At 41.6% G+C, this 24,425-nt stretch overlaps 1 protein-coding gene across 2 annotated transcripts in view; it reads left to right on the top strand.

Annotated features, from left to right (window-relative positions):
- LOC124048246 (thyroid hormone receptor alpha-like) overlaps positions 1-24,425 on the top strand; it is a 155,585-nt gene that overhangs the window by 10,831 nt on the left and 120,329 nt on the right. The window contains exon 2 of one of the 2 annotated variants that reach the window (XM_046368843.1): positions 19,055-19,112. The exons of the other annotated variant lie outside the window; for it this stretch is intronic. The gene's annotated coding sequence lies outside the window, so the exon portion shown is untranslated. The remainder of the gene's footprint in view (positions 1-19,054; positions 19,113-24,425) is intronic. 2 annotated transcript variants of the gene reach the window in all.

The following is a 24,425-nucleotide window of genomic DNA, read 5'->3' as shown; positions in this document are numbered from 1 at the left end:
CGCCTCCCACAATGCAGGCGATGGCTGCAAGTTGCAGTTGGTGAGAAGCAACTGCAGTGAATTGAAGGCGACTTCATAAAGAACTGCATAAACTGTGATCACTGGAGTTTTGTCAAATTCCTGCAGTCGACAATTTTTATAACCATAATGCAACACACTTTAAAAGGCAATGACACCGACTTGACAAAAGTTATCCAATCGAACGCGCCCAATAATGCCTCCACATAAAGACCCTATGAGTATTCTAAATGTATAGATAGTTTGTAATAGTGGGCACTTTGAATACAGTGTTGTTTGACCTTAATGAAAAAAGCTTTTTCATTTGGTGTCATGTCAAACCAGACTGTGGTGGGCACTACGTTCTAACTATAGGATTAGAATGATTCTGACAGTTTGCCCAAGTGTTTCAATGTAAATCATAATTGCAATATTTTGTTAAAAATAAGGCCTAGATGTTTTGCCCATATCGTGCAGCCCTACGTGGCAGTGTGGAAATACATTGTTGGTTGAAGTTTGATGGAACAGTATAAAACAATCAGAATGGAGAAAGACCCATTGAAGTCACTTAGAATGTATGTGGTCACACCCTAGGGTCACGCACTACTCATAAAGCAAATGTAGAAATTAAGAACCTGTCAAACACAGTCCTACTGTAAAAAAATCTGACATTTTGGCCATATCGGCTAGACCGAATTAAAGGGGATGATTAGAATGTTGGCAGCGGACCAAGTTCTATTCAGCTAATGTACCTTGCCATCTGTAAATAGGTCATCGTTTTATTGCTTAAATGAAAATTGAACTTCTAAATTTGTTTATTAACATCCAATTATTATATATATATATATATATATATATATATATATATATATATATATTTATATATATATATATATATTTATATATATATATATTTTAAATCTTACCCATTATTTTTCCTTTGTCAAGAAACACTTACTCAGTTAGTGTGCCGAATCAGCATACTACTTCAGAACAATCATCAAACTGCAACAGAATGGGAAGGAAATTACAAACGAGCACGGAAGTTTACATAAGATGGCCACGATCTTAGCTCTGCCCTCCCGAAGCCTCCACAGAACTGCCAACCAAGGTGGGGAGAATAAATGGGTGTCTATGGTGAAGAAACACGGCCCTTTTATTGCCCTGTCTTTGTAATCTTTCATGCTTCAGGAAATTTTGATGGACTTATTCCAGGAGCTGAGGGTATGGTAGGTCCCTCTTCATTGAGCCTTTCAAATTTAAGGCCACTTCTTACTCTAGGGCCCTATTTTATTTTTAACGCTAACTGGCTAACATATACAAGGCCAAATAAGAGCTCCTTGTTGCACAGTCGGCCCTTAAAATAGAAACGTGGCTTTTCGTTAAAGCCCCGGCTCTTCACCCAAGACAGGCTGTGGAATTCCAAGTACGGGGAAGTGAATGGACTTTGGGATAATGCGTGTGTGAGAGAGTAGGCCTTATTAAGCTTTTACTGTGCTGGGCTATGACATCCTGCCTCCTTTTGACTGTCACTACAAGGCTTACATATTCATTTACTGCAAGCTGCTTCAGTTGGAGAGCGCCCGAGTTTTCTGATCACACTTCTGGCTCTCTCCCTTAACACATAGTCCCACATCAGTTTCCCTGGAGCGATGGACAGAGAGATGTGTGTAAAATATTCCTTTGGCTACAGAAAGAATAACTACAGTTTATTTGTTTGTGTCTTGCACTGAAATACTGAAGTGTTGATGTTGTCCCTCCATCATTTTTTTTGGAACAAGACATGACCCTTTGCCCAGTGAGCCGCAATCCCAGTCCCAAGGTTCAATGTTTTGTCTGACGAGAGACATCTGAAAGATGAACTTTCCGGAATCATATTGTTCAGCTCCACATGATTACACTCTGACTGAGTTTCTGTACATTCAACAGTAAGCCAAGCCTGGGGCAGTTACTGGTTATGTTTAGTTTTTATTTCTGTGGTGAAATAATCTCATAAACCACAGTAATTAATTGAACACCCACAGTAATTTATCACTATCACTGATATTATCATACGAATTGTGATACCAATTAAGGCATCGCATGAACATGATACAGTATTGGTTCAAATTCTGCGTCAAAATCCACCGGGTATGGAGATTATTTCCAATGATCTATTGTAGTCAGTATGCAGCGAATGGGCAACCAATGTACTCTGTGAACTGTGTTGATTGATTAGATAGGTGAGGGATGAATAGCTGGGGATAGGGCAGGGCTGGGGCTGGGTTGCTATCCGAGGTGAGATCCTGTAATGAGGGCTTGCAGGAGTTCCCCTCCGGAAGATTAGCAACCGCGCTAGCAACCCAACCGGCGAAGGGGGCCCTGCACATAGGAAATAGGAAACTCCACGACACAAAACACTCCTCTGTTTGTTGACGCTGCCATGCCCGCTGCTGCTGATTCTACCTCCATTTGTCATCTTGTCCCGATTGTTATCTCAGCTCTCAACTTAACCCCCGTCACTCCCTCCCTCTCCCGTCCTGCACACCTGTTATTTCATGCATCAGGTGACTTGGCTATGAGAAGGCCTCTTGATATTCTTTTGTGAGAGTGTGTGTGTGTGTCTGTGAAGAGGCAGTGGTTGGGTGCATGTCACAATGAAGTCATGGCTCAAGGGGACTTGGGTGTGTTTTGTGTGTGTGTGTATGCCCGTACGTGCGTTTGTGTGCATGTCTGTGTGAATTCCCATTGTGTCCTCATGGGTGTGGATGCATTTAAACAATTAGCACTTTTCCCGTCAAGAAATGGAGATTGTTGTTTGCCAGGTATACTATTACCAACAAGTAGAAACGTCACCGTCCGTGTCTTTGACTGTGACACACCATGACTGTCAAGGGTTGGAACCGGTTCAGGGAACAGAACCCCAAAAAAGTACAGTATAGTATAGTACAATTATTGGAGGAACAGAACCCGATTGGATAACTAAAGCGATCTATACTGTTCCAGAACATAACTGTTATTTTAAAAGCATGGGAACGGTTAATAACATTATTTTATGCTCTGGGCATTTTTTTCCAGTCCCACATAAATCGCAGCAAAGTGCCTATGCAAAGCCCTCACTCTGTCACTCAGAATCTTATTCCAGCCTCTGCCTGCCAGCTGGAAATCTTTGCCTAGGTTACTATAGCCTACATAGGTTACTATAGCCTACATAGGTTACTATAGCCTACATAGGTTACTATAGCCTACATAGGTTACTATAGCTACATAGGTTACTATAGCCTACATAGGTTACTATAGCTACATAGGTTACTATAGCTACATAGGTTACTATAGCTACATAGGTTACTATAGCTACATAGGTTACTATAGCTACATAGGTTACTATAGCTACATAGGTTACTATAGCCTACATAGGTTACTATAGTCTACATAGGTTACTAGTCTACATAGGTTACTATAGCCTACATAGGTTACTATAGTCTACATAAGTTACTATAGCTTACTGACGATATTACAAGTGTAATTCAGAAATTAGGAAGAGATGTTTAATCAGAGAAGAATGGATTTACTTTTTCACTGCAAGTTGTTTCACATTGGATTTATTAACTACAAAAAAGTAAGATGTGTTATTAATTCTAGTTAATTCTCTTCACACACAAGTTTGTTAGTTGGTTGGCTAGCTAGCTAGCTAACGCTTGCTCTGGTCCAACGTTAAACCAAAGACATTCAAAGTTCCTCAATAGAAGCCGCTCGCCTCCATAGGTGTAATTCTGTGGGCCAATTCAGATAATACATGTCATAAGAAGATGCCCAGCGCTTCAAGGCAAGCCTTCTCCACCCTCGCTCGCTCTCTACTCCCCCTTAAAATAGCATTTGCTCTAAACAACTTCCCTATACAGATTAAATCACGTACCCGATCCACAGCAAGTTGCTCTATCAGCACTGATTGCTGAAGTAATTTACTGTCAAGCACAATGTAATTTTTTTTGGGGGGGGGGGGAGATTTCAGAGATTTAAAGATGCACTATGCAGAAAATGCCCTGACATTTCCTGGTTGCTAAAATTGTAATAGTTCCTCATTTCAGTTTATTTGACCAAACAAGTAAATATCATTTACATTTACATTTAATCATTTACCATCTAAACTTACAGATTGGTGCATTCACCTTATGACATCCAGTGGAACAGCCACTTTACAATAGTGCAACTAAATCTTTTAAGGGGGTTTCAAGGATTACTTTATCCTATCCTAGGTATTCCTTAAAGAGGTGGGGTTTCAGGTGTCTCCGGAAGGTGGTGATTGATAAAGTTTGTTCCACCATTGGGGGGCCAGAGCAGCGAACAGTTTTGACTGGGCTGAGCGGGAACTGAGAGAATAGTTGTACCATCTAAACTAGAGGTCGACCGATTAATCGGAATGTCCGATTAATTAGGGCTGATTTCAAGTTTTCATAGCAATCGGAAATCGGTAATTTTGGATGCCGATTTTGCCGATAAAAAAAATAAATAAATATATATATATTTTAAATATTGTTTTAAATTTTTTTTTATACACCCTTTATTTAACTAGGCAAGTCAGTTAAGAACATATTCTTAATTTCAATGACGGCCTAGAAATTGTGTCACTTCTCTTGCGTTCATTGCACGCAGAGTCAGGGTATATGCAACAGTTTGGGCCGCCTGGCTCATTGCGAACTAATTTGCCAGAATGTTACATAATTATGACATAACATTGAAGGTTGTGCAATGTAACAGGAATATTTAGACTGATGGATGCCAAACGTTAGATAAAATATAGAACGTTTCCGTATTTCACTGAAAGAATAAACGTCTTGTTTTCGAGATGATAGTTTCCTGATTTGACCATATTAATGACCTAAGGCTCACATTTCTGTGTGTTATTATGTTATAATGCAGTCTGACGGAGCGATGGTAGGCACCAGCAGGCTCATAAGCATTCATTCAAACAGCACTTTTGTGCGTTTTGCCAGCAGCTCTGCTGTTGATGACTTCAAGCCTATCAACTCCCGAGATTAGGCTGGTGTAACGATGTGATGTGAAATGGCTAGCTAGTTAGCGGGGTGTGCGCTAATAGCGTTTCAAACGTCACTCGCTCTGAGACTTGGAGTAGTTATTCCCCTTGCTCTGCATGGGTAACGCTCCTTTGAGGGTGGCTGTCATCGTTGTGTTCCTGGTTTGAGCCCAGGTAGGAGCGAGGAGAGGTACGGAAGCTATACTGTTACACTGGCAATACTAAAGTGCCTATAAGAACATCCAATAGTCAAAGGTATATGAAATACAAATGGTATAGAGAGAAATAGTCCTACAATTCCTGTAATAACTACAACCTAAAACATCTTACCTGGGAATATTGAAGACTCATGTTAAAAGGAACCACCAGCTTTCATATGTTCCCATGTTCTGAGCAAGGAACTTAAATGTTAGCTTTCTTACATGGCACATATTGCACTTTTACTTTCTTCTCCAACACTTTGTTTTTGCATTATTTCAACCAAATTGAACATGTTTCATTATTTATTTGAGGCTAAATTGATTTTATTGATGTATTATATTAAGTTAAAATAAGTGTTCATTCAGTATTGTTGTAATTGTCATTATTACAAATACATTTTAAAAATCGGCTGATTAATCGGTATAGGCTTTTTTGTCCTCCAATAATCTGTATCGGTATCGGCGTTAAAAAAATCATCATCGGTCGACCTCTAATCTAAACTGCTATGAAATATATTTTCCATAACCAAAAATATTGTATTTTCAGCTGTTTGAAGCTGGTGTACAAAACCAAAAGCTAAAGACGCAAAAAAAGTGTAAGGCTTGGAAAAAAATGTAAGGCATGGAACTAGGGCACATAAAACAGATTTACCGCTTCATAGGGTTTTAATGAGTGACAGATCTATAACTCACATTTCTATCTGAATTTTGTTGGGTCACCCAAAAAGTTACATATTGCAGCTTTAAAAAGGAACAGAAAGGAACAATGTAAACTGTACATTTTTGGGGGGTTACAACCGGTTCAGAACTTTATTTTGTTGTCAGAACAGTGTAACGGGGAAGAAAAATATATGGTTCTATTCAGAACGAAACGATTATGTTCCAACCCCTGATGACTCTTTGATTTGATTTGGATTTACCAGGATGCCCATTAGCCGACAGCTTGTTGACACTTCTTTCATATATTTATTTAGAGTGCCGTGTCATTACATGACCGTCATTGGTCTCCCTTTCGAAGAAGAAGTTATTTCCAACCTAATTAATGCACAAAAACAGTTTGGAGCAATGTTTTATTGATTTTTTATTTTTTCCTTTATTTAACTATGCAAAACCCTAACCCAGAAAACACTGCGCCAACTGTGCGCCGCTCTATGGGACTCCCAAACACAGCCGGTTGTGATACAGCCTGGAATCGAACCAGGGTCTAGCACTGAGATGCCGTGCTTTAGACCGCTACGCCACTCGGGAGCCCAATGTAGGGTAGTGTTGTCACGATAGCAGAATTTTGACCTATACCAGGTTTAGTATCACAATACACAATAATATCACGATACTCAATACCAAAAACGATACCACGGCAAAAAAAGAAGGAATATTAGCCAAAGTCACAGAATGAACCTTGATCCAAAATTATGAAATCAGCTACTGCTCTGTTCAAACTTTGGGCAGCTTTTGAGTTTGAATTTCTATACATCAACATTTTTTCAGACTGCCATGTATGCATTAATGAGTCAATTATACAGTCATACAACCAATTTGACTTTGGTAAAAAAAAAAAAGAATAAATCTAACTACATAATGGTAATCATTTATTTGAATGGTAAATCTCTATTGATAAACAGAGTAAATTAAGATGTCGCCTAGGCCTATCCATGCTTTGAGTTACTGAGCTTGTTTTAGGTGATTTCACGGGGCTACAGATGACAAACAATCTGTTTCCCTTCTATTTGGAACTTATTTTATTGTACTGATAAACAACATTTGCATAGAAGTAGCTAGGCTTGGGCGGGTATCCAGATTTTCATATTGTCATACCATCCTTCTCTTATACTGTGAATTATGGTATTACCGGCATAGCACACCAGAATGCTAAAACAATTAGCACAAACTAATAGCGAAATCACATAGACAATGTTAGCTAAATGCTAACGAGCGAAAACAAACAAACAAATTGCAAAAACAGGCAAATCCAACTCATAAAGTTGTAAGCATAGCTAGTCTCTACCGAATGTCATTTTCACTGAGTGTGGACATTTTCAAGTGAAAGTGAATGAGAGAAATTGCACAAATGAACAAAGTTGTTATGCATGCTTTTCTGAGGAAGAGCAGCATGTGTAGTACACAGAGCAGAAATGAGTAGAACGCTAGTAGTGAGCACAGGGGAACTAACGCTAGTAGTGAGCACAGGGGAACTAACGCTAGTAGTGAGCACAGGGGAACTAACGCTAGTAGTGAGCACAGGGGAACTAACGCTAGTAGTGAGCACAGGGGAACTAACGCTAGTAGTGAGCACAGGGGAACTAACGCTTAGTAGTGAGCACAGGGGAACTAACGCTAGTAGTGAGCACAGGGGAACTAACGCTACTAGTGAGCACAGGGGAACTAACGCTAGTAGTGAGCACAGGGGAACTAACGCTAGTAGTGAGCACAGGGGAACTAACGCTATTAGTGAGCACAGGGGAACTAACGCTAGTAGTGAGCACAGGGGAACTAACGCTAGTAGTGAGCACAGGGGAACTAACGCTAGTAGTGAGCACAGGGGAACTAACGCTAGTAGTGAGCACAGGGGAACTAACGCTAGTAGTGAGCACAGGGGAACTAACGCTAGTAGTGAGCACAGGGGAACTAACGCTTGTAGGAAGCACAAGGAAAAATGGCAGCTGTACAGCTCTTTGATTTCTGGCAGAAATCCATTATAAGATTCACTGCATGACCAAAAGTATGTGGACACCTGCTCGTTGAACATCTCATTCCAAAATCATGGGCATTAATATAGAGTTGGTCCCCCCCAGCTCTAGCAGGGTCGAAATTTCACAAACTGACTTGTTGGAAAGGTGGCATCCTATGATGTTGCCACGTTGCAAGTCACTGAGCTCTTCAGTAGGGCTATTCTACTGCCAATGTTTGTCTTTGGCGATTGCATGGCTGTGTGCTTGATTTTATACACCTTGTCAGCAACGGGTGTGGCTGAAATAGCCAAATCCACTAATTTGAAGTGGTTTCAACAGGCTGTTGTATAAATAATTTATCTGATCGCAAACATTTAGAAGTAAATTGCTTTCAAGTGTAACTTCATCAACTCATGTTTGCTGCACAACAGAGACTCACTGATTGATATAGAACGTGCTATTTACAAACCAACACGTGAGAGTGGCTCACCTGTTCTGGGAGAACTACGGTAAGCTTCATCATTTAAAATAATTTGACAGGTGAAATGAAGAACGCAATCTGCTTTATCTCCTAAGTTATTGCACTGCTGGTAATAACTTTTAAAAAGTATCTACAAATATTCACAATTATTGAAAATCTTCAAAGAAATAGTTTTGACGGTATTGACGATATTGAAAAACCATCCTGTGGCTTTTCCCAAGTACCCCAGGATACCGTATATACGTATACTGCCCAAGCCTAGAAGGAGCTTTCTTTATAAAAAATGTGCGCTGTCTCTTTAACCAGTAATGATGTCATTCACAAGGCAGTCAGTTCGCTGAGGCAATACTAGATAGTCTTTGGGAGAGAGAAAAAGTGAATGAATAAAGTATTTGGTGGCAAACAGCTTTGAAATAAGTACATTTTGCATGATGGTTTGCATATTAACACAAACAAAGTACTAGGGTAGTTAATTGATATTAGCTTTAGCTGTCAGCTAGCAAGGAAAGCTACCGGTGTCTTCTTCCATTGTAAAGTGTTCTAGCCTGTATGGACATTGTTTTGTGAACAGTAATTAAAAACTAGAGGGTTTATTAGGTGTGTACTTGTGCATTTTGGACGGTGTTATGCATCAATGTACAGTACGCCTTTAAGATTTTGACATATGTTTAAGTGCAGCTGGCTGTGTCGGTGTTTATGTACTCATATGAAAGGGCAGAGTTCAGGATCATGTGAATATCTCTATAGTTCCCTGGTGTGAGGAAACATTATCCTCATGATGCAATGGATCTGTGATTACTGCACGTGACCAGACCTTTAGAGCAATAGACTCACTGACCGGGACAGAGTACACACACCCATATGAATGCATACATACAAGTACAGATAGTCCTCCATGCATTTGTAAGCAGCACTCTTACACACACACACACACACACACACACACACACACACACACACACACACACACACACACACACACACACACACACACACACACACACACACACACACACACACACACACACACACACACACACACACACACACACACACACACACACACACACGCATATATGTTTTGACAACAAGTGTTAATGTAGATAACTGTCTTCTGTACAGCTGTTGTTGTCCTAAGAGCCTGCAAATTGAGTTGAACTCTATGACTGAGGAGTAAATCGGTACAGTAGAGTTGGCTCGTGGGACATGTTCCAAACAGATACTCCATTTCCACCTTGCCTCGGTTGAGTCCTTGACCCTTGTCCAGGTTGGGACGTGTCCAACTGTCCTCTGTGCGTCCCTGCATTCCACATCTGGAGTACGCTATGGGGCCAAGGCTGGCCGTGTGGCCCCAGAGAGATTGTGTGTGTGTGCGTGCGTGCGTGTGTGTGCGTGAATGTTCCAATGAAATAATTGATTATTGAACTGGATTTGAGGATGTGCACACGCGCGCATGCTCACAGTTCAGGCATGGGCTATTCTGAGGATGTCAACACAACAGACTTCTCATCAGCTGTTTGCATTTCTTGTAAAGGACCATAAACACAAATCACAAGATCTACTTGTCCATCTCTGCAATGGCCGCCCACCTATAACAGCCAGATACTCTCTTTCCTCTGTAACACAGAACTGAGAGGGAATGGGAAAGGCAGAGAATTAGGTCAGGCATTCCTTTTTCTGAAAAGGGTGTCAGAATGCTATCTGACCTTACCAGGATCTCTGGCTTTCTTTTCTTTATTTTTCTTTCTGGGATTTTTTTCCTCCTAAATCCACACGCGCCTAAGTCCATCCTGAAATACAGTCTGGGGATGAAAAAATGCTTTCAGAGTAAGCTTAAACGACTTAAACCAGCCATATAATATGTAGAAAAGATAATGGACCTATACACTGAGTGTACTAATATTGAGATGCACTCCTATTTGCCCTCAGAACAGCCTCAGTTCGTCGGGGCTTGGACTTTAAAAGACGTCAAAAGCGTTCCACTGGGTTCCTGGCGCATGTTGACTCCAGTGCTTCCCATAGTTGTGTCAAGTTGGCTGGATGTCCTTTGGTTGGTGGACCATTCTTGATACACACAGGAAACTACATATATATATATATATATATATATATATATATATATTTTTTTTTAAACTATATATATCTTTCAGAACTAACCATCAACAAAATAAAGGCTAGACAGTCAGGGATAATACATTTTTAAAAAGAAACAATGAATTTATCAATAGATTTGATTGTTTATTATGTTTGAGCAAAACCCCATTGTATTAGCCATGGCAAAATGCATAGGATCGAAGGAAATTCGCTTTAAAACGGCAATACTTTCTCTCAGCTGCATGGCAAAATATGTAGAATTGCAGGAAATGTGCTTTTAAAACTGCAACATTGTCTCTCAGCTCCATGGAGAAATGTATAGAAGTGTAGGAAATCGGCTTAAAAATGTCTCTACACGTCCAAGATGGGGCCTCTAACATCGACTAGAAAATTCTGCCACGCTGATGGGCCGAACGTGCTTCCTGCCACACCCCTGTCACGCCCACCACTTAAGCCCCTTTTTGATCAAATCAAATGTATTTATAAACCACTTTTTACGTCAGCAGATGTCACGAAAGTGCTTATACAGAAACCAGACAAAAAAAGTATTTCTTTCTTTCTCTCTCCCTTCTTTCTCTACGTTTCTCTCTCTCTGGGCATTGGAGAGTGCAGAGAAAGTACAAGGAGAGTTATTTGGCTTGCCCTGCCTGCGAAGGATGGGCCCCATTTTTGACAGGCCCCAGCTGATAAATCTCCACATTGGCTCGGTTAGTGTGTGTGTGTATATGTGTGTGTGTGTGTGTTCGCTACAGCTTAGCACTTATAAACTACACGCAGCTCTATAAACTATGCACAGCAACCGGCCACTCATAGATTAAAGTGACTTTAAAACACAAAGATATTGGTTTTAGTTCAAGAGGGGTAATGAAATAACATATATATATATACTCGCCAAATAATTGATGTATTATTGTTAGAAAACAAATGGACTAGAACCGAATGGAATAGCCTCTTTTCATGTCATCTGACCATAGCAGCGGTTCCAATCCAAGTGCCAATGCTGTTTATCAAACTCCAGGTGGTGCTCTGGTCAGATGACATGAAAATAGAGATCTTTGGCCACGCACACCAGTGGTGCGTTTGGCGTGTAAAAATCAGAAGCTTATGTAGAAAAGTACCTCAAGGTCCTCAATATGCTGTAAGGAGGTATGGGCTACGATCCATCCCAATATGTTTTGATGTTTTGATAAAGGCTCAGTGATGTTATCCTCGCAAGGGGAGAGTCCCGGAGTATTGACAACAGGGGTGCCAATAACTTTGACCCCTGTCGTTTGAGAGTTTTTCTATTACTTGGGCAATGTTATGAGTATAAAATATAATTTCCCCAAATTTGTATAGCGTACAATATAGCTCAGTATTTGTATTATTTATTTTATACAGTCTTTTTTTTCTCATCTTTAGTAAGGGTGTCAGTAATTATGGACCTGATTGTATTTAATGTTCCAAGCCAGCAACTTATCTGTGTCACAGTGAGTCGTCATTTGCATACCCCCCATGGCGCTTGTTTACCCTGCACCGCATGCTTTTCGTGATTTACACCCATAGATTAATATAGCTCCACCGATTTCCATAATATGCAAACAGAAGGCTATGATTCAAGAGTGATGTTTGGCAAACTCTCTCTGGGGGTTGGTTTTGGCTTGGCTACTCTGGTGAGGCGTCACTAACTGACTCACTGACTTTGGCTCCTCTGGGAAAGTCTTATATGAGGGAAAACTGATAGTTGTATATTAGAGCGAAATTGCTTTGCCAGAAACATCCAGGTATACTGTTACTTTAAGTTAGCGTCCAGACAGAGGCCCATCTGTTTTTTGAAATGTAGTTTTGGCTGGAATGAGTGGAAAGGAGGATATGGTATAGGCTACCTACATTTAAAACCATGCCTTCTTATCCATCAGCCTTACGATGGCATGACTAGCTCCCACTTGTCATCCCACACGGAAGACAGGTGTTTATAGTAACGACCACAGTCAAGCTGCTTCAGACACAGGCTGCATTATCTGTGTGGTTCAAGTTCCATCCAGCCAAGGTTTTGTTGTTATAATTTGGTCTTTAAGGACTACAGTTCTGTTCTCTACTGTGTTTATATTGTTATACTGTCTACTGTTAGGCCATACATACATTCGTCCATTGCTGGCCATCTGTGTCAGCCTGAAATATTGTTAAGCATGGCATTATCAGTGTGCGCAACCATCCATGTAGGAATGGAAATTACAGTATACTTGAATGCCAGGGTTTCCACACTGAGAGGCATTTCCCAATCTCCCCTTTCACTGTTAACCCTGCTAACTACCATCTTTGCCGAAACAAATGAGGCAGGTATAATGTTGTTGACTTAGCTTATAAGATGTGCTGCTCTCACCTTTCACTGCTCTCCTAACTCACACACACACACACACACACACACACACACACACACACACACACACACACACACACACACACACACACACACACACACACACACACACACACACACACACACACACACACACACACACACACACACACACACACACACACACACACACACACACACACACGCACACACACGCACACACAGATACACACCCAGCACGCACACCCCCGCAGTCACACACAGACACACGGTGAACCGCCCGCACAATGCTACGTAAAGCGCCAGGGAGAAACAGCTTGCAAAAGAAGTGACAGACGACCCAGGGATTGAAGTATCGCTGCGAGTCGACCTCCCCCACAGACCGCAATAAGAGGCTTGACTGACCCTGAACGGGAGGTTGGACCGTTATTAGCCGTTTACCGCCAAATGAACTCTTAAATCCTTCCTGCTGTCCTGCTGTTTGTGTAAAATGAAGGGCACGGGAGGCCTGGGCCACTGACCGTTTGAACCCTACCAGTCCACAGCTGAGGCATGTCAACAGCCCTTTGCTACCTTATAGCGTAAGGAATAGCATGACAATCTTATGCAAGGCAACACCAAACAGCCATAGCCGCTGTGCACTGCTTTAAAAGGGTACCGTTAGTGTGTGCGAAACCAACATTTGATATCGGCGACAGCTCTGGACAACATCGACTACAGTTTGTTGGAATTATCAGGGCTTCACAATGCACTGCTGACCCCTGACGCTGAGCTGTGGGTAGAGATCAGGGGTTGAGTCTGTAGATGCTGCTGCTGAATTCATGTTTGCACTTTTCAGGTATTTCCCTACGGGTGCCAAATGTGGCTCTGAAATTCCTTCAAATGTACACTCACTTACTGAATGTTTCAAATCAAAAACAGTTAAAAGGTACGTAGTTATGAAAACCCCTTTTGCCTCTTGTCCATGAAAAGTTTAAAGTGGTAGTTCGAGAGATTAGGAGCTGCTAAGTTAGTTACGAATGGCTCGCAAAACTACCGCTAAATTCCTTTGCACTGGAAGCAGAGACATAAAAATGGTATCCACGAGTTCAGCTGACTAGAGAAGTATTCAGACTCCTTGATTATTTTTCCCACATTTGGGTTGGATATGATTTGGAAAGGCACAAATTTGTCTATATAATGTCCCACAGTTAACAGTGCCTCTCAGAGCAAAAACCAAGCCATGAGGTCGAAGGAATTGTCCGTAGAGCTCTGAGACAGGATTGTGTCGAGGCACAGATCTGGGGAAGGTTAGCAAAACATTTCTGTCGTGTTGAAGGTCCCCAAGAACACAGAGGCCTCTATCATTCTTGAATGGAAGAAGTTTGGAACCACCATGACTCTTCCTAGAACTGGCAGCCTGGCCAAACTGAGCAATTGGCGGTAAGGCCTTGATCAGGGAGGTGACCAAGAACCCGATGGTGACTCTGACAGAGCTCCAGAGATTATCTGTGGAGATGGGAGAACCTTCCAGAAGGACAACCATCTCTGCAGGACTCCATCAATCAGGCCTTTATGGTAGAGTGGCCAGACTGAAGCCACTCCTCAGTAAAAGGAAAATGACAGCCCACTTGGAGTTTTCCAAATGTTCTGGTCTGATGAAACCAAGATTGAACTCGTTGGCCTGAATGCCAAGCGTCACATATTGAGGAAACCTGCCACCATCCCTACGGTGAAGCATGGTGGTGGCAGAATCTTGCTGTGGGGATGTTTTTCAGCGGCAGAGACTGGGAGACTAGCCAGGATCGAGGTAGAGATGATTGGCGCAAAGTACAGAGAGATCTTTGATGAAAACCTGCTCCAGAGCGCTCAGGACCTCAGACAGGAGTGAATGTTCCCCTTCCAACAGGACAACAACCCTAAGCACACAGCCAAGACAACGCAGGAGTGGCTTCGGGACAAGTTTTTGAATGTCCTTGAGTGGCCCAGCTAGAGCCTGGACTTGAACCCAATTGAACATCTCTGGAGAGATCTGAAAATAGCTATGCAGCGATGCTCCCCATCCAACCCGACAGAGCTTGAGAGGACCTGCTGATCTGCACACCAAATACAGGTGAGTCTTCTTGGGTTTGACGCTTACAAGCTTGGCACAAGGCTGTAATCGCTGACAAAGGTGCTTCAACAGAGTTCTGAGAAAAGGGTCTGAATACTTATGTAAATGTGATATTTCCCTTTTTAAAAATCCATTTTAGATTAAGGCTGTAACGTAACAAAACGTGGAAAAATTCAAGGGGTCTGAATAATTTCCCAATGGCGTCATTGCCAAAATCCTGAACTATCCCTTTAAAGAGCTTTCGGAGCCTCTAAAGATGGGAGGCAGTACAGGTTTATGGGATGACAAGCGATTGACTGCTTATTCCAGGTATTAAATGTATAGTGTGTTAGTTGCCTTTGCTAATATAAACAGCGCCCCTCAAGGGAGTAACAGACATGAGTGCCAACAGTGTTTTCTGATTTCAATGCACCCGCAATGAATTCAGGTGACTCTGCCCAGAGTGGGAGAAAACATGCTTTGGTGATGACATTTCACTTCCTTATGTTTCTAAATACATTTTACCAAGACATTTCTAATGTTCTGAATTGTTCAGTGGGCTCTTTCTCTAACCAATCATTAACATTATATAAAAAAAAGTAGGATTTCTTAACCTAATGCACCTGATAATATGCACCGGGCTCTGTTCAGAGCGGTGCAGCTTTATCACCAAAACTTTTTCGGATTTTACATTTTGTGTTCGTCTTCAAAGTTGTTTCCGCGGGTCGCAAATAGTTAAATTAGCATGAAATGAGCCGAATTAAATGTAAAAAGGCTTTGAAAAAAAAAGAAGCTCATTGACATTTAACAGAGAAAACTATGAAAAAGAACAGGAACTTTGCGTTAATATGAACATCATATATTACAATATGAAAATACCACATCATTTCTCAAAATGTATATCTATTCTTCCTCTTTATTGTTTTATGTCCTCCGTATTTGAGAAGAAAGATGACAAGTTCAATGGTAAGCCTGTCCTGTAGCCTTAATTCCTTCCCAGCATCCAGCTTAGTTGACGTGATGCCATTTTCATGACCACTTTTTTTTCTCTGGCCTCCATTGATTTAGTCGCCCTACTTCTGGCCATCCTACAAATCAAATCAAATTGGATTTGTCACATACACGTGTTTATCAGATGTTATTGCGGGTGTAGTGAAATGCTTGTGTTTCTAGCTCCAGAGGTGCAGTAATATCTAACAAGTAATATCTAACAATACACACAATCTAAAGGAATGGAATTAAGAATATATAAATATTTGGATGAGCAATGTCAGAGCGGCATAGACTAAGATACAGCAGAATAGGAAAGAATACAGTACATACATGTGAGTTGAGTAATGCAAAATATATAAACATTATTCAATTGATCAGTTGAATCAGTTCTGAACGGATTATGGTAGGGACATGAGGTTTGGACCATTGATTTTCTTACATGATTCTTACATGATTCTTTACACAATTTAAGATATTATTTTACCCATTGGTCAAGAGATGCATTTTTTTTAGTAAGGGAGAGACCCTTCAAACTTTCATACAGGTCATTACATTTCTGACACTATTGCTGTGCAATGTCTTGTTGAACAGTGGATTAATTGGCCAAGAATCCATCTGAAGCCAGTTGGATCATTGACGAAGTTGGCAAAGCCAAAGCCAGGATCAAAAGGCAAAAGAGTTTGTTACACGTGTAACCTTAATGAAGCGTAGACATTGGAATTGTTCCATTATCTTCTGAATAGGTAGGAGTGGACTCACTTTCTGTGGCTGCCACGTCAAGTGGCACATCCCAAGAGCGCCCGTGACCTTCTTGGCAGTGAATATAAATTCATGTCATCAGATGTGCAAAGCCATAATGGCCAAAAACAAAAAGGGGGCCATTGAATAATGAGAGTATATAAGTGTACTCTACTGTCCTGACTAAATTGCATTATGTTGGTACATTTGCCAAATCAGATACCGATGATAAAATGTATATCTGCATATACGTTCATACTCAGTCTGAACCTATTGAAGATATCAGGCCATGGTATAGATGGCCACTGTGTCCATGTTGATATGTGAGGTACATTCAGAATTTCAAAAAATGGGTTATTCAAAGTTGAAAGGGTATTTATTGAGTTGCACAAGCACCGTAATTGTTCTTATGTAAGTTCATTTGTTAAAATAATACATGTTTGCAGCTCTCAATGATCCAGTAGTGGCAGGGAATATATATTATTATAGTAGCAGTGAGCAGTGGACTGAGAGACGATTCGGGAATATAATATATAACGTAAATACTGTATAAATCTTTTGCAGGCTGCACCATCCACTTACATTACTGAACAAATGTACCTAAGACGAGCAATAGGCTAAGTGTTAGGTTAGACACCTCCATTTGGCTGGAGGATGAAGATGGAAAGCCTTTTTGAGGAAAGCTGGCCACAAGAAATTCACTGTAGAGGTTTGCTTTGACCAGCAGACCCCCCCCCCCCTTCAAACCCCACCCTTTGCAGCTCCCTCTGATTGCCACCCCTCCTGAACCTTCAACTACTTGTTGCCTGTCCCTGGCTAGCCAGAACACACACGGATCACCGACATCAAGTTTCTTCAGCTAACTCTTGTCCTTATTGAATGTATAGTGCATCTGGAGGACACTTGACCTTTCATACCTCAGGCGTATTGAGCTGTTTGATCGTGTGGATTTTTTTTTCAACAGTTGTCGTTCTATGCGTCTCTGAGGCCACTAAAACCTTTTGCTAGAGAGAACTACTTGACATATCTGTGAGATATGTTCGTACAGTAGACCAGAATAAAAGGCAGAAGGGAGGGAGGGTTTTATTTTCCCCTGTTCTGGTGCAGTGTTTATGACTCCACAGGTGCAGATATCAGGTTTTGGTGGTTGGAAACGGGGAGGAGGGAGTGGGATAGGTTTAGTGGGAGCTTTGCTGCCTGTATGGGCATAAGGTCATTGACATGTTTGCGTAGCACACAAATGCACAGCACAAGGAGCTATCTTTGGCCATGACCATGGGTCACCTTGTCTGCTCTACACTAGCACCATGCATACGTGCTGCAGATATTTTCATGTGAATATTGCCCATGAATATTGCCCTGTTTAAGGAATTAGGAGCCTGCCAACGTGAGGTTATCACGTTATCATCGAACCATATGAATACATGTGCGAGGATCCCCCTGACGGCACAGTGAGCAGTTTGGTGAATGTCTAGCGTTCATCTTGAATAGTTTTGTCATTTGATGGAAAAAGAGCATTCTTTATATTTTGAACATCGTGTGACAAAATGTGAAGTCACCGGGCTATATGGAACAGTTCGCATGTTGTATGTGCAGTGTAGTGTAGTTGGTAAGAAACAGCTTGATGTGTGTTTTCAGAGGGAGAAGAGTGGGAGAGGGTGCAGTTCAAAGTGAATGTTGTTTGACTGTAGTGGAGCATCTGTCAGAGACAATGAGAGGACAGGCGCCGGAGGATGGAGCAGTAGTGACACAGATCCCTCACTCATGCCTCTCAGGTGGGAGAGTCAGAGTGTATCGCCACTCCCTGCCCATCTGTCACTATTGGCGCTGTTAGCATTACTTACTCTCTCTTTCTCTCCCAGGCATTTTGCTTCCATTGAAATCCTTGGGTAGGCCGCCTGAGCGATTAAAAAGAAGGTTTTATGTTTTTTCAGGTCGTTTTAAGTCCAAACTTAATTTTATTTTAATCCCCCATGGGGAAATTTGAGAAAGTGTTTTCTAAAATTCAGCCAGGCCAAACAAGCCCCTTGCCACGGACACCACTGAAGACCCTGTTTGATCCAGAAAAAAAACCCTGTTTCCCTGTACCTCTTCTCTCAGTTGGGACAATGGATGAAGCAAGCTACAGTATTTTTTTCAGTAGAACTGACTTAGGATGCATTTAGCATACAGTGGGAGTGATGCCAGTCTTTGGGCTGCCTGAATCTCACTGTAATCCCAGTGGATATTTCTGGACCGGATGCATTCTTGAACCTTGACTCTACACTTGAGAGAAATTCATTTTTCAGATGGGCATTTTAAGTCTATACTTTACTGGAAAGGCACTTACACAGATGTATTTTTTTCCTGCTGCATTACAATGCTTAAAGACTGTGACATTTAAACCAAAGCTATGGGGATATATCCACACAAATACATACTTCAGTGGCATTTAAATGTAATTGTCATTTCTATTCCAGGTTGTGACATTTTAACAAGAAATTTCACCTGGAAATCAAGTGGATCCAATTGTTTCTGGTAAGTTATTATTTTTTTTCTAGACAGGAAGTAATAATTATTTAAGAGGTTCTCTTATTTAAGAGAGATATAGTGCCTAAAGTATTCAGACCCATTGACTTTTCCCACATTTTGTTACGTTACAGCCTTATTCTAAAATGTATTAAATTGTTTTCCTCATCAATCTACACACAATACCCCATAATGAAAAAGCAAAACCAGGTTTTTAGAAATTTGTGCAAATGTATAAAATGAAATGAAATATCACATTTATGTAAGTACTCAGTCCTTTGTTGAATCACCTTTGGCAGCGATTACAGGATTGAGTCTTCTTGGGTATGACGCCACAAACTTGACACACCTGTATTTGGGGAGTTTCTCACATTCTTCTATGCAAATACTCTCAAGCTCTGTCAGGTTGGATGGGGAGCGTTGCTGCACAGCTATTTTCAGGTTTCTCCAGAGATGTTTGATCGGGTTCAATCCCAGGCTCTGGCTGGGCCACTCAAGGACATTCAGAGACTAGTTCCGAAGCCACTCCTGCGTTGTCTTGGCTGTGTGCTTAGGATTGTTGTCCTGTTGGAAGGTAAGTCTGAGGTCCTGAGTGCTCTGGAGCAGATTTTCATCAAGGATCTCTCTGTACTTTGCTCCATTCATCTTTGCCTCGATCCTAATTAGTCTCCCAGTCCCTGCTGCTGAAAAACATCCCCACAGCAAAATGCTGCCACCACCATGCTTCACTGTAGGGATTGTGCCAGGTTTCCTCCAGACATGATTCTTGGCATTCATGCTACAGCCATCTGTAAATAGCCCACCCAACTACCTCATCCCCATATTATACTTTTTTTTGCTCCTTTGTAGCCCAGTATCTCTACTTGCACATTGTCTTCTGCACATCTATCACTTCAGTGTTAATGCTAAATTGTAATTATTTCACCACTATGGCCTATTTATTGCCTTACCTCCCTAGTCTTACTACATTTGCACACACTGTATATCAATTTTTCTATTGTGTTATTGACTGTATGTTTGTTTATTCCATGTGTAACTCTGTGTTGTTTGTGTCACACTGCTTTGCTTTATCTTGGCCAGGTCGCAGTTGTAGATGATAACTTGTTCTCAACTGGCCTACCTGGTTAAATAAAGGTCAAATAATACAAATAAAATTGGTGGAGTACTGCAGAGATCATTGTCCTTCTGGAAGGTTCTCCCATCTCTACAGAGGAAATCTACAGCTCTGTCAGAGTGACCATCAGGTTCTTGGTCACCTCCCTGACCAAGGCTCTTCTCCCCTAATTGCTCAGTTTGGCCGGGCGGCCAGCTCTAGGAAGAGTCTTGGTGGTTCCTAACATCTTCCATTTCAGAATGATAAAGGTCACTGTGTCCCTGGGGACCTTCAATGGTCCAGAAATGTTTTTGTACACTTCCCCAGATCTGTGCCTCGACACAATCCTGTCTCAGAGCTCTACGGACAATTCCTTCGACCTCATGGCTTGGTTCTTGATCTAACATGCCCTGTCAACTGTGGGACATTGTATAGACAGGTTGTGTGCCTTTCAAATCATGACCAATCAATTGAATTTACCACAGGTGGACTCCAATCAAGTTGTAGAAACATCTCAAGGATGATCAATGGGAACAGGGTGCACCTGAGCTCAATTTCACGTCTCATAGCAAAGTGGTTGAATACTTATGTAAATAAGGTATCTGTTTTTTATGTTTTATAGATTTGCAAACATTTCTAAAAACCTGTTTTTGCTTTTTCATCATGGTGTATTGTGTATAGATTGCCGAGGATTTTTATTTATTTAATCCATTTTAGAATAAGGCTGTATTGTAACAAAATGTGGAAAAAGTCAAGAGGTCTGAATATTTTCCTAAAGCACTGTATATTGGTAATACACCTGTAATATACGTTTTGGTTGCAGTGTACTGAAAATATTATTGCCATATGAAATTTAGTTGATCTGTGCATGCAGAGCAAGTGGTTACAATGATGAAAGTTCTGAGTAGTGTAGGATCAACAGTGCAATACTATAACGTTAGGTTGCAGAGCAGGATTAATTGTGCAATGCTATAATGTTAGGTTGCAGAGCAGGATCAACAGTGCAATGCTATAATGTTAGGTTGCAGAGCAGGATCAATAGTGCAATGCTATAATGTTAGGTTGCAGACAGTGCAATGCTATAATGTTAGGTTGCAGTGTCAGATCAACAGTGCAATGCTATAATGTTAGGTTGCAGTGTCAGATCAACAGTGCAATGCTTTAATGTTAGGTTGCAGAGCAGGCTCAATAGTGCAATGCTATAATGCTATAATGTTAGGTTGGACTGAGGCAAGGCAGTGGGTGCTGTTGACTAGTATTGTGGTTTTATTTGTCAGCTCCAGAGGGAAGTGGTTGGCTTGTCTGCCTCTCCCCACAGTCAACTGTCCAGGAAATACCTCAACAAAAGTATTAGAGCAGTAAAGAAATATGGGTCAACCAGAGAGCACCAGATGAAGAGTAAACTGTTGGTTGGTAGATGGAGTGCTTACGGTGTAGCGTTGAGTCATTTTATTCTTTGTTATGATAGCTTCACTTTCACGGCTCTATTTTTATTGTAACCTGAGCTGATTGGCTGGGATGGTCCGGGGTCACGGTTAGTTCAAGATCATTTTGTTGAGGTTAACGTCTGGAGATGGGGCCTAGTAAGCCACAAAGTGGTGATGGAAGGACAATGACTACTTTGTTTAGTCTACAAACCCATGGGAGGTATGGCGTCAATTGCACCTAATCTGCTATGTCATATTGACACAGTACACACTGTGCTTTAACATAAAGCACAATGACAGATGACACTATGCTTCTCCCCTGCTTACAACCAATTGACATGTTTTCACTTTCTTTTGGTTGCGGCGTAGGCCGTGTGACATGGGTCATAAAGAAGTTGGTTGAGTCCGTGAACCCACGGTTTGCTAAAACACTGCAGTCGTCCGAGTTCCAACGTAACTTTTGTTTACCGCTGCAACTTCCTGTTGCCACTAGACTAGCCCAGAAAAAGACCAACAACGGCAGCCTTTTAAGTGACATGAAAGCTTGTGTCTGAAACAGTTGTTTCATTAAATGGGTTGTGCCATGGAGCCATTATCAAGTCTCTTTCATTATATTTATAATGTCATGCAGACTAGATAGTATAATGCACATATCATCTTCTATTCTGTTAATCTCATATGGTCTCAGGCTGAGATGGTATCTTTTTGATTGGACTTAAGTGTCAATGTTAAAGTCAATGTGTGAAACTCATTACATTATGGAAGTGGGGGCATAATGGGCAAGCAATACCCACCCTACCATGGGACTAGGTAGGGTTGCCCTGACACCACATCACCCGTCCTTTTAGGCCCTCGTCATAAGGGGCTTATGAGCTCTGGAACAGCTGCTGGTGCCTGGTTGTCATGGCGAGTGCCCTCCCCCAGAGCCTGGTATCCTTTCCGGCGGGGGAGTTGTTTGTTTTTCCACGTCAAAAGGAAGTTGTTCACTTCCATTCAGCCCTTTCCCCCTCTTTGAGAACATCCATAAGTTAAACTGAAGCTACAGCTATTTTTTTGTAATATATATATTTTTAACGAGGCAAGTCAGCTAAGAACAAATTCTAGGAACAGTGGGTTAACTGCCTTGTTCAGGGGCTGAACGACAGATTTTTACCTTGTCAGCTCAGGGATTCGATCCACCAACCTTTCGGTTACTGGCCCAACGCTCTAACCTCTAGGCTACCTACCGCCTTATATAGGCTAACAATTACATGAGCATTTCTGCTACAACAGCATGTTTTTCTTGAATTGCAAATACTTAAAAGCTCTGGGGTCAGAACGAAGTATAACACATTATTTTGGAGCCAGGCCCTCACCACTCATGCCCCCACACCTCATTTATTTTGAGGGACCTTCAACCACTCATTGCTGACACTATACCGCTCTGTCTCTCAAGGTAGAAACGTCCATGCTTGCTCACGAGATTGACAGCCATTAAAACCACAAAGCGGACAACAGCCGACCTGTTGGTTGATTATTGTAGCCTACTCCTTCTCATTTCGCCAACTTAATTCCATAATTGTAATAATATTTTGCATTGATTAGAAATCTCCCACTTTACTTGCTACACATGGAGCCTCTGACTGTAGTGCAGCTATGACTGACCGACAATAACAACACTTGTGTGTAAGTGTAACTGGTGTGAAATGCCTAGCTAGTTAGCGGTGCTCGCTAAAAGCGTGTCAATCGGTGACGTCGCTCGCTCTGAGACCTTTGAAGTAGTTGTTTCCCTTGCTCTGCAAAAGCCACGTTTTTTTTTGTGGAGCGATAGGTAACGATGCTTCATGGGAGGCAGTTGTTGTGTTCACAGAGTCCCGGGTTCGAGCCCAGGTTGGGGTGAGGAGAGGGACGAAAGCAACACTGTTACATAGGCTACCGGTGCATATTTCTTTATGGGGCGCACTCATAAAAACTTGTCATTGTTAAAATAGGCCTATCTTTTTATTTTTGTTAATGAATACTCTCCCAAATTATCAAATAAAGGTCTTCTGCTGTCAATTTCCAACTGCATTATATCCTGACTGCTTTCAGATAGGCTGTAGCCCTACAAGCAACCGGGGTTGAATAGGCATTTTAAATAGGCATACAGGCATGTACAGTGCATTCAGAAAGTATTCAGACCCCTTGACTTCTTCCACACTTTGTTACGGTACAACCTTATTCTAAAATGTATTAAATCGTTTTTTCCCCTCATCAATCTACACACATAATGACAAAGCAAAAACAGGTTTTTAGAAGTTTCAGCAAATGTATTTTAAAAAATGAAAGTATTCAGACCCTTTACTCACTACTTTGTTGATGCACCTTTGGCAGCGATTACAGCATTGAGTCTTCTTGGGTATGACGATACAAGCTTGGCACACCTGTATTTGGGGAGTTTCTCCCATTCATCTCTGTAGATGCTCTGTCAGTTTGGATGGGGAGCATCGCTGCAGAGCTATTTTCAGGTCTCTCCGGAGATGTTGGATCGGGTTCAAGTCCGGGCTCTGGCTTGGCCACTCAAGAACATTCAGAGACTTGTCCTGAAGCCACTCCTGCATTGTCCTGGCTGTGTGCTTAGGGTCTTTGTCCTGTTGGAAGGTGAACCTTCGCCCCAGTTTGAGGTCCTGAGCACTCTGGAGCAGGTTTACATCAAGGATCTCTCCGTTCATCTTTCTTTCGATCCTGACTAGTCTCCCAGTCTCTGCCGCTGAAAAACATCCCCACAGCATGATGCTGCCACCACCATACTTCACCGTAGGGATGTTACCAGGTTTTCTCCAG

Source organism: Oncorhynchus gorbuscha, linkage group LG11, assembly GCF_021184085.1.
Source record: "Oncorhynchus gorbuscha isolate QuinsamMale2020 ecotype Even-year linkage group LG11, OgorEven_v1.0, whole genome shotgun sequence".
Lineage (NCBI taxonomy): Eukaryota > Metazoa > Chordata > Actinopteri > Salmoniformes > Salmonidae > Oncorhynchus > Oncorhynchus gorbuscha.
Note: the sequence above shows the minus strand (reverse complement) of the source record. Positions and strands in the feature narration are given on the sequence as shown.